The sequence below is a fragment of the Girardinichthys multiradiatus genome, chromosome 6 (assembly GCF_021462225.1).
Source record: "Girardinichthys multiradiatus isolate DD_20200921_A chromosome 6, DD_fGirMul_XY1, whole genome shotgun sequence".
Classification (NCBI taxonomy): Eukaryota; Metazoa; Chordata; class Actinopteri; order Cyprinodontiformes; family Goodeidae; genus Girardinichthys; species Girardinichthys multiradiatus.
Window position 1 is genome coordinate 28536085 of NC_061799.1, and position 11896 is coordinate 28547980.

The window sequence follows — 11896 nt, forward strand, 5'->3', positions numbered from 1 at the left end:
TTAAGGTGTACTGATATAAAATATGAATGAGGCAAGGAAACTACACATCTCTTTTCTCTTTATTGTGGCCAAAAGCAGGGTGTCAACTTTATAAATCAAATTATAACATTGTATATTTAATATACAGTATTTTATTAACATTTTAACCAGTTTACTTATTGCAAATGCCTAACCACCAACATATATTCCAGGGGCTGCATCCTTCGAAGGTGACGTTGAGAGATAGCATCATGCTGAAGGGGGAAAATACAAAAAAATATACAGAAAAGAATGGGATGCTGATCTAGAGCTAAAATCGTGGACTGCCCCTGTCACAGAGGATGACTCTAAAGCTCGCTGCAAGTATTGTAATACAAAAATCTGAGTGCAACCTCATGATTTGAAAGAACATGGCACCACAAAAAACATAGGTCTCATTGTACTCCAAGTGGCAAGTCTGTTGCAGTCCCAATGGGATCTGGTGCTGGTCAGAACATAATCCAGACCAAAAATTACATATGTAGCTTGTTACACATCTGGTAATCCAGTCGATGACTTGTCGATGTTAATAAAGATGTGACAATGTAATGATTGGTAAAGCTAACTGTTTGTTGGTTATATGTTTGCCAGATTTCTTACTTTGCAGGGAGTGTATCTATGTAACCTTTGTTCTTTGTTTTAGTGCATTTGTGTGCTTATGACGTGTTCGTTATTATCGATTCCTCAATGTACAGCACCCAAATCGTGCAATAAGGACAGATCTTCTGGTTAATTTGACTTCTGTTTAAGATCCTTGGAACAATTGTTTTTAACGAAAAACAGGCAGACCATACTGGAAGAGAGGATAAGTTTTGAGGTCATCTCTGGCCTGTTCTTTGTCAAGTCAACAGTGCAAGAGGTCCCTGTCTTTTTCTGTCCTGTGTTATGGTTGCCACCAGCTTTCAGAGAACTGTACTTTTCCTCCACCAGCTGTGTAATGCAAGCATGTTTGGTCTCTAGAAAGTGAGGCTATTTGTTGTGTTTTGTCATGATTTTTACAGCCGACTTAACCCACATGCAGAGACACTCAGAGAACTTGTTAAATAAAGAAGTTTATTGAAAACTTGGTCAAGCACAACAGAAGCGGCGAATCTAATCTCCCGTCACTGAAAGAACACAAAGAGAAATGATTAGTGGCTGAACCTCAGAACATGACCCAACTGAAACATTCTCTTACTGGAGACTCCGGGGAAACCGCCAGAGAGAGGATTAGAGTCAGGAAAGAAGCCCCGCTTGCCAGGTTCAGTCCAATTCCAGGAAATAGCCAGTACCACAATGGAGGACTGGGAAAGGTCAGGCAGAAATCGCCCCTGGAACAGGTAACAAGGTCAGTTAAATTTCACACAGAGAAAATACTTCAAAAAAATCCTTCACAGCAATTCTTGCAAAGTTTTTCAGAGCTGGCCAGAAGATTACCACGGAGGCAAAGCATTGAGGCGACGAAGTGTTGGCAACCATCCTCTTTATGCTTCTCAACTGATGAATACAGGGGTTGGACAATGAAACTGAAACACCTGTCATTTTAGTGTGGGAGGTTTCATGGCTAAATTGGACCAGCCTGGTAGCCAATCATTGATTGCACATTGCACCAGTAAGAGCAGAGTGTGAATGTTCAATTAGCAGGGTAAGAGCACAGTTTTGCTCAAAATATTGAAATGCACACAACATTATGGGTGACATACCAGAGTTCAAAAGAGGATAAATTGTTGGTGCACGTCTTGCTGGCGCATCTGTGACCAAGACAGCAAGTCTTTGTGATGTATCAAGAGCCACGGTATCCAGGGTAATGTCAGCATACCACCAAGAAGGACAAACCACATCCAACAGGATTAACCGTGGACGCAAGAGGAAGCTGCCTGAAAGGGATGTTCGGGTGCTAACCCGGATTGTATCCAAAAACCACGGGTGCCCAAATCACGGCAGAATTAAATGTGCACCTCAACTCTCCTGTTTCCACCAGAACTGTCCGTCGGGAGCTCCACAGGGTCAATATACACGGCCGGGCTGCTATAGCCAAACCTTTGGTCACTCATGCCAATGCCAAATGTCGGTTTCAATGGTGCAAGGAGCGGAAATCTTGGGCTGTGGACAATGCGAAACATGTATTGTTCTCTGATGAGTCCACCTTTACTGTTTTCCCCACATCCGGGAGAGTTACGGTGTAGAGAAGCCCCAAAGAAGCGTACCACCCAGACTGTTGCATGCCCAGAGTGAAGCATGGGGGTGGATCAGTGATGGTTTGGGCAGCCATATCATGGCATTCCCTTGGCCCAATACTTGTGCTAGATGGGCGTGTCACTACCAAGGACTACCGAACCATTCTTGAGGACCATGTGCATCCAATGGTTCAAACATTGTATCCTGAAGGCGGTGCCGTGTATCACGATGACTATGCACCAATACACACAGCAAGACTGGTGAAAGATTGGTTTGATGAACATGAAAGTGAAGCTGAACATCTCCCATGGCCTGCACAGCCACCAGATCTAAATATTATTGAGCCACTTTGGGGTGTTTTGGAGGAGCGAGTCAGGAAACGTTTTCCTCCACCAGTATCACGTAGTGACCTGGCCACTATCCTGCAAGAAGAATGGCTTAAAATCCCGCTGACCACTGTGCAGGATTTGTATATGTCATTCCCAAGACGAATTAATGCTGTATTGGCCGCAAAAGGACGCCCTACACCATACTAATAAATTATTGTGGTCTAAAACAAAGGTGTTTCAGTTTCATTGTCCAACCCCTGTAGATGCGCAACACCTGTCGCCTCAGGACTCTCCTACTGGCGGCACCTAGTGTTGGAAAGGTGTTAGCAGCAGGCAGCAGATGACTCCAGATCCTGACAACACCTCCCCCTCAACGGCCGAAGAGAATCAACCACGTAGGGCCCGATGAACCTGGGAGAAAGCTTTCTGGACAGGGACTTAAGCGGGATGTCCTGTGCGGCGAGCCAAACCTTCTGACCAGAGAGGTAACTAAGAGCGGGTATACGTCGACGGTCTGCGTAGCGCTTGTTTTGGGCTGCTGTCCAGTGAAGCGCACGGCTGGCGGCGTTCCATACCCGCCTTCATCTCCGGATGTGGTGTCGTACAGTAGGAACAGTGATGTCCTTTTCCTCCGACGGGAACAACGGGGGCTGGTATCCCAAGGAGGCTTTGAAAGGGAAATAGCCGGTGGCTGAAGAGAGTTAGGAGTTGTGAGCGTATTCGATCCACCCCAAGTGGTCGCTCCATTCAGCGGGACAGGTGGACGTTACGTACTCCAGCTCCTGGTTGAGGCGCTCCACCTGGCCATTAGACTTGGGGTGATGACCAGAGGTTAGTGCCACCTTTGCCCCCAAGGCGTCACAGAAATGTCTCCAGACACGGGAAGTAAACTGAGGCCCCCTGTCGGACAACAGGTCACTGGGGATGCCATGCAGGCGGAAAACATGTTTGACCATCAATCTAGCTGTTTGGAGGGCCGATGACAGCTTTCTGAGAGGAACCAGGTGGCAGGCCTCGGAGAACCGGTCAATAATGGTCATAATCCCTTGAGAACGTGGTAGGCCCGTGACAAAGTCCAAGGCCACATGGGACCAGGGTCGGCCGGGGATGCTGAGAGGCTGGAGCAAACCTGCGAAAGGTCGATTTGAGGACTTGCTTCTAGCGCATGTGGCGCAGGCATTCACATACTCTCTAACGTCTCTGTGAAGCGACGGCCACCAATAACTTCTGGAAATTGCGGCGATGGTCCAACTGACACCAGGGTGGGCGGAGAACTTGGCCGAATGGAACCAGCCAATCAATCTGGATCGCACTGAAGCTGGAACGTAGGTCCTTCCAGGGGGTCTCGGCCTCCGGTCCCCAGCTGGAGGTCGTCTTGGTGGAAGTTAGCGCAGTTAATGGGGCCACCGTCTGGCTGTAATGTCTAATAAACCTTCGGTAGAAGTTGGCGAACCCCAAGAACTGCTGCAACTTCCTCCGGGAGTCAGGTACTGGCCAGTCCATCACTGCTCGAACCTTCACTGGGTCAGCGCGAACCTGTCCCTCCTCCAACACGAACCCCAGGAATCTGACGGTCGACTGATGGAAGTCGCACTTCTCCACTTTAACATACAGTCTGTTCTCGAGGCGCTGTAGGACCTGTCTAACATGGCGGCGGTGTTCCTCGAGACTTCTGGAAAAAATCAAAATGTCATCCAGGTATACAAATACAAAAATATTCAAAATATCTCTCAACACGTCGTTGACGAGTGCCTGAAAAACTGCTGGGGCATTACTTAGGCCGAAAGGCATAACTAGATATTCAAAATGTCCCAGGGGAGTCTTGAATGCTGTCTTCGACTAATCTCCCTGGCAGATTCTGACTAAATGGTAGGCATTTCTGAGGTCCAGCTTAGAGAAAACAACAGCGCCATGTATAGGCTCAAACGCAGAAGCTAACAAAGGAAGAGGATATTTATTCTTTACTGTAATTGCATTCAAACCCCTATAGTCTATACAGGGGTGTAAACCTCCGTCCTTTTTCCCCACAAAAAAGAACCCCGCCCCTAAAGGAGATAAAGAAGGACGGATAATTCCCGTGGCTAAAGACTCCGCAATATATTTCTCCATTACCCTTCTCTCTGGCCCAGAGATGCTATAGAGCCGACTGGAGGGCAAAGGAGCACCTGGGAGGAGGTTAATGGCGCAGTTGTACGGTCGATAAGGCGGCAGAGACAGAGCCCGAGATTTACTAAAAACTATTTTGAGGTCGTGATACTCGGAGGGGACCCTGGTTAAATCTGGGAGTTCCTCCTCTTCACCTTCCTCACCAGGGGTGGTAGGGCAGACGGCTGACTGCAAACATGAACTGAGACAACCCTCAGACCAAGCCTCTACCCGCAAATACACCCAATTAATATGGGGGTTATGACGCTGAAGCCAGGGGAAACCGGGTACTAACGTACTCTGAGCAGTGGGAAAAACATAAAAAGACACCTGTTCTCTGTGATTACCGGACAAAACAAGCTGTGTCTGATGGGTGATCTCATGTAGTGATGACCCATCCAAGGCTAAAACCCGATGGGGCTGGGCCAACTTCTCTGTGGCAATTTGTTTCTTGGAAACAAAATCATAATCAATCAAGTTCAAATTGCAGCCAGAGTCAACTAGGGCAGATAAAACCTCAGCGTGATGATTCAAAAATAAGGTAGCCGGTAACGTGAATCGAGGGGTTTTACTACTGGAGGATTGGTCCGCCGGTTGCCCCATCACAGCCTGTGGACCCGCCCTTTTGGCTGGACAGGACAAGCAAAAATGAAATGGCCGGAGGCACCACAATAAAAACATTGGTTAGCCTCCCGGCATCGTCGTTGCTCTCCAGGCGAGAGACTGGTTCTCCCTACCTGCATGGGCTCGGTCTCGGGGTGGCTGACTTGAGGCTCCAATGACACTGGTAACGGGGATGAGGGAAACGGGGAAGACCGCCCCACTGCCCTCTCGGAGCAATCCCTCTTCCTCTCTTGTAGGCGAGCCAGACAGACAGCCAAATCAATGTACTTATCTAACCCCTCTGGTTCTTCTAAGAGGGCTAACTCATCCTTAATGGGCTCGTCCAGTGACTGAAAAAACGTAGCCTTTAACGCGCTTGCGTTCCAGCCTGAGGACGCAGCCAATGTACAGAAATCAATAGAAAAATCAGCTAAAGAACGATTCCGCTGTTTTAGCGCCCACAACCTGCGGGCAGTACAGGACTGATCTGAAGCTACATCAAAAGTCTGTTTAAACTCCTTAATGAAAACCTCATAAGACACACCAAAACTAGTGCAGTTGGAAAATCGTGCCTCCGCCCACCGGAGCGCTCTCCCGGTTAACAAGCCCAAGACATATGAGATCTTACCCTCATCGTGAGAAAACGCTTGGGGTGACTGGTTAAACACCAAATTACACTGGAGTAAAAATCCGCGGCATACGCCCACATCTTCGGAGAATTTCTCAGGGTGAGGAGAAGTAACCTCTCGGAAAGGTGGCTGATGTTGGACCTCCAGGGGCTCTGCAGCGCCCCCAATGGGTGCGGCGGACTCGGGACTACAAGCACCTCGAAACAACGATGCCAAATGCTCTAGCTGCTGGTTTCGTTGCAGCTGCCGGTGTAGGAGGGTTTGGAGAGTGGAACCGTGTGCATGAATCTGCTGACTATGTTCAGCTAAGGGTCTCCGCTGGGTTAGGCTGGCCTGAGTGTTCTGTCATGATTTTTACAGCCGACTTAACCCACATGCAGAGACACTCAGAGAACTTGTTAAATAAAGAAGTTTATTGAAAACTTGGTCAAGCACAACAGAAGCGGCGAATCTAATCTCCCGTCACTGAAAGAACACAAAGTGAAATGATTAGTGGCTGAACCTCAGAACATCCCAACTGAAACATTCTCTTACTGGAGACTCCGGGGAAACCGCCAGGGAGAGGATAAGAGTCAGGAAAGAAGCCCCGCTTGCCAGGTTCAGTCCAATTCCAGGAAATAGCCAGTACCACAATGGAGGACTGGAAGTTTTTCAGAGCTGGCCAGAAGATTACCACGGAGGCAAAACACTCAGGTGACGAAGTGTTGGCAACCATCCTCTTTATGCTTCTCAGCTGATGAATAGATGCGCAACACCTGTCGCCTCAGGACTCTCCTACTGGCGGCACCTAGTGTTGGAAAGGTGTTAGCAGCAGGCAGCAGATGATTCCAGATCCTGATATGTTTAGTTTGCACAAACATAAAAATTACCATGCTTTCCCCTAAATGCATGCAGAAAGAAACAACTTATTAGCAGAAATCAACAATAACAAACAAGTGAGGGTTACAAAAAGAGTTGCAATCGAGTAAAAAAAAGATGCCCCAATAACAAAGCAGCAATGCCGACCATGAGCTATACAAGCTAGTTTTGTCCCTTTAAGAAATTATTAACTTATGTGTATGAAAAAAACCTTTCACAGAACCAGTCTCTTCCAATCTCTCCACCATCATGGGCAAAATTATCAAGCTGTCAAAGGGTCATCAGGGACAAGATTATAGACCTGAGAGAATTTAAGTACACCCTTTCATCAAACTTTTTGACAGGTGGGTGGGACTTCCGGTGAGGGCGGGATTTCCGGTGGGCGCCATATGGGCGCCATGTGGTTGCCATGTGGGCAGGAGGTCACGTGGTCAAGCAGGTGGTGTGTCCAAGGGGGCGTAACCGTGGTTGCTGATTGGTTGTCGTCATTAGGGGCAATACCTTAAATGAGTCAATTAAAACACACGTGTTTGTTATAAATAGAACAAGACAAATATGGTATTATCGGAAACTGTTTGGCATCAGCACCAATTAAAAATAGAGGGGGTGTGTTTGTAAGCATCGTTAAACCTTGAATAACCCAATGAAAACAATAGGGCGTGCTTTAGTGTTTACTTTAAATACAGAGATAAAACTCTGCACTTTACATGCAGCATTCATTGGAAAAAAAGAACACCCGTTCAACAATGGCTAGAGTTAAGAGAGTTTATCGTCAAGCGGAGGAGAAACGCAACGCGTGCCAAGATGATGATGATGAACAAGCAACTGCATCATATACTTCCTCAACGGAGATACCTATCGGAATTCCCGTCGTGACATACTCTACCGATGATGAGGATCCAACATCAACTTCAACAACCATGGTTGAAAATCAGACCTCGATTCGGCCAAGAGGTATGTCAGTTCTGTGCGAAACCCCAGTGACCGTCTACCAGTATTCATCCCGTGAATTGAATGCTCCTAAGAAATCAACATACTACATCTGCAGGGTACAAAGACCCCCGTTCGACACTCTGCAGGAAGAATGGTCTTTGGAGCCATATGGCCTGGTTGGCAGCTGGGGTTATATTTTCATGTATGAAATAGGAGAGCTTTGCCTGTATCAATTGGATCAAGATGAGGTATTTAATGGATCACTGGCTCTGTGTACACTCACCCACAGCGACTGGGCTGTGTTAAAGCTTGCAATCCCGCACCTTAATGATAGCCCTGAAACAGTCTCAAGGCAGGAGAGGGAGGAAGAAGAAGAAGAAGAAAATGAACTGTCTCCTCGACCTGTAAAACGGGCGAGAATGTTTCATATACCATCCGATGTTGAAATAGCTGAGAGAGAACCTCTCTTTAGCGCAGTGTGGGGGTCAAAAACCACAGCAAATGGCCGCTGGTCTTTTCGGGCAAGCAGACGCAGGAACAACCGGACGAGTCCCTCAGATCTGTTTGTGTTGGAGGCTTTCAATCAAGACTGCGGCGTATTCAAGACAATGCTGGCTCTGCCGTTTGAAGCTTGGGCAGAGAAGATGAATGAAATTGGACATCGTCTTTCCGACCTTTTCCAAAAGTCACGAAGTTGGATCGATGTCATGTCAGTGAAAAAAACGCTGACGTTTCCTGTTTTACGTTTAGAACGAACCCTCTTCTGAGGACACGCCCCTTCCTATGATATATATACGGGGGGATAACTGCAAGCTCACAGACACTGAGAATCGTATCATGAGAATGAGTGGACCGACACCATACAGGGATCTCTACAACCACCGAGCAGAGATCCACTTCTCTCCTGAGCACGATGAAAGCTTCAACATTGGACCATATCATCCGCCTTCCCCTGACCTCTTCTCACCATCCACCTCAACATCCTCATTCTCAGAGAACCACTTCAGTCCTGCATCACCTACAGGATACAACATGAAATATCTACCGCTTTCTCCAGACCTCTGCTCACCATCACCGCTATTCATGGCTGAGTCTGTAGACGCGAATGTCCTGCCTGAAGACATGAAGGTGGTCGTGGAGGAGGAGGTAGCCACCGGCTACTCACCCTCTACCGAAGCCCCTACACAAACCCTGGGACCGATGGAGGACCCTCAGCCTTCAGCAGAGGATGAGAGTAACCAGGAGGACGAAATTGACGGTTGGTTCTCAACCACCCTCATCAATACGGTGAAAACAGCGATACTTCATTTATTCAACATAACCTCTTTGAACTATCTCAGAGAAACCTGCTATGGATGTATAACGAACCACCCAAGCCAGCGTCAACACCATTGCCTGGAGGTACTGGGGGAGGATTATTACCAAGTCAACTTTCAACGCATCGTACGACGACTCGTAACCCCCAAACTCATTCCTGCTATTCAGAATCTTCTGGTACTTCGAAGCATACAAGCGGATGACTTCAGAGTGAAGACGATTGCCAAGACGGTTTTATATGAACTGAAATCGGTACAAGGCATCCACAGTGCAATAGCGCACTTTTATGATCGCATGGTCGATGAGAAACATCTCAAACAACTTAACTCTGTTTCAGAGTGCTATGGACTGACAAACTGATCTCACATGTTTGATGACTTGTTGTATCATTTTTTTTTAGTATTCCAGTACTTTAGTTAATCTGCATTATATGATTTTTCTTCTTTTTTCTTTTTACTATTAAATACAATTAAAGTAGGAACATAGTAACCTTTCCCAAAAGTGTTGTTTAAAAGCTAGTAGTGTTTGAATTCATCTGCATTTTATCTGATTTTGTTTTCTGGTTGTTTTTTGTTTATATTAAATACAACAATAAAATAAAATAAATAAGGATAAATCTACCCTCCTGTGTGTTTTTTCTCATTATTTAACAAGTAATCGGCAGAGTGAGCATAAGGCAGAGATGGCAGGAAGACGGCTGATGAAGAAAGTATATTATAGCCCTTCAAATCCGGAAAGTTTTGGGGGTGTAGATAGGCTGAGGAGGGTTATGCAAGATGAAACGGGAAAGAAGGTTGCGGTTGAAAAAGTTAAAGATTTTTTATCAGGAGAAGATACCTATACTCTACATAAACCTGCAAGAATAAAGTTCCCGAGAAACAGAGTTTTTGTCACCAGACCATTGAGGCAGTTCCAGGCTGATCTCTGTGACATGCAAGCTCTGGCCATGGAAAATGATGGTTATAATTATTTATTAACAGTCATTGACATCTTTTCAAAAAGGGCGTATGTACGAGTTTTGAAGAGGAAAACAGCCGCTGAGGTGGTAAAGGCATTTGAATCAGTTTTTACAGAAAGTCAGATCCCCAAAAAACTTCAGACTGATGCCGGTAAAGAATTTTTTAACAAGAAATTTAAGGTTTTAATGGAGAAACACGGTATTGAACATTTTGCCACAGCGAGTGAAGCAAAAGCTTCAGTGGTCGAGAGATTTAACCGCACATTAAAAACAAGGATGTGGAGATATTTTACAGCTAACAATACCCGGCGGTACGTCGATGTACTGCAAAACCTAGCTAGAAGCTACAACCATTCCTACCACTCCAGCATTAAAATGAGCCCTATGGAAGTGACCCCAGAAAATGCCTTTCAAGTGTTTCAGAATCTGTATGATGTCAAGTCCAACAGATATTGCAAGGACTCAGTGACAACGTTTAAACAAGGGGATCTTGTCAGAATATCCAAGGTCCGTGGAGTGTTTGACAAAAAATACGAACAGAGTTTTACGGATGAAGTGTTTACAGTGTATGAGCGGATACCCCGTTCTCCTCCTGTATACAAACTCAAAGATTTGGATGGAGAACCTATCGAGGGTTCCTTTTACGCTGAGGAACTTCAAAAAGTAAAAATATTTAACGACAAGATGTATCAAGTGGAAAAAATATTAAAACGACGTACGGTCAAGGGAGTCAAACAGGTTTTTGTAAGCTGGAAAAACTGGCCTGAGAAATTCAACAGTTGGATCAAGTTTGATGAACTTCGAAACGTATAAAAAAGGTTTGCACTAAACCTCACAGTTGACACAGCATCATGAACCGTCAGGTAGAGGATGATGGCTTTTACGTTACTCTTCCATCTAATGCTAGCATGGAAATGTTTAAAAATAATACCAGTTCAAGTTTCCGTGTAAATTTAGCTCAACATATTGATTTAGAAGGCCAATGGATGGTTGCATTAGCCGAGATTTCATATCCTCATACATGGCATAATTTACCGGATTATGATGCCTACTTTGAATGGAGGAAGGTTGGTGATGTGGAGATCAATACGCAAAGGATCAGAAGTGGCTACTATAACAGCGTTATTCAACTCGAGACAGAGATGGAAATGTTTTTCAAAAAATTGAAATCGGGTTTACGCATTAAATTCAGCAAAGTTCAAAAGAGATTTGCATTTCAAGCAAACAGTCCGTATGAAATACGCTTCTTCAGCACTCTAGCTTATATGATGGGCGTGAAACCAGGGGAATGGATTCATGTTTCTGAACCAAAACTGGCTCCTTTTCCGGCGGATATAAAGGCTGGTTTCTATCACCTATACTGTTACAGCGACGTGGTCAGCCCTCAAATAGTAGGCGACACTTTTGCACCTTTACTGCGGACCGTCAAAGTACAAGGCACATTCAGTGATATGATTACTCAGACGTTTAACCCCGCCCACTACCTTCCAGTCTCCAGAAGACATATTGAAAATATCAATATAGAAATTAAATCGGACCAAAACGTTCCTGTAAATTTCGTCTATGGAAAGACCGTCATAAGACTACACTTCAGACCGGTGATATCACAACGTAGCCTGAGATAAATTTTATTTGTATAAACTATTCCAGAGATATGTATTTAACCTCTAAGATTGATTGGTTATCATTCATATTACGCTGGTCATTCAACACTGCATCAAGCACGCAAGAGAGAACATGGCACAGCTAAGTCTGAGACGTGATCCAAATCGCTTTGTAAATTACTATGTAAGTCAATCAGGCGGTAATCTGCCAGGGTTTTATGGGGCCCCGGTCATGTACGGACGCAGAATTGGATCATTATTTTCAAAATTATTCCGCTTCGTATCCCCTCTGGTTAAAAAAGGATTTGCAATTGCAAAACCCCATCTTAAAACGGCTGCATCAAA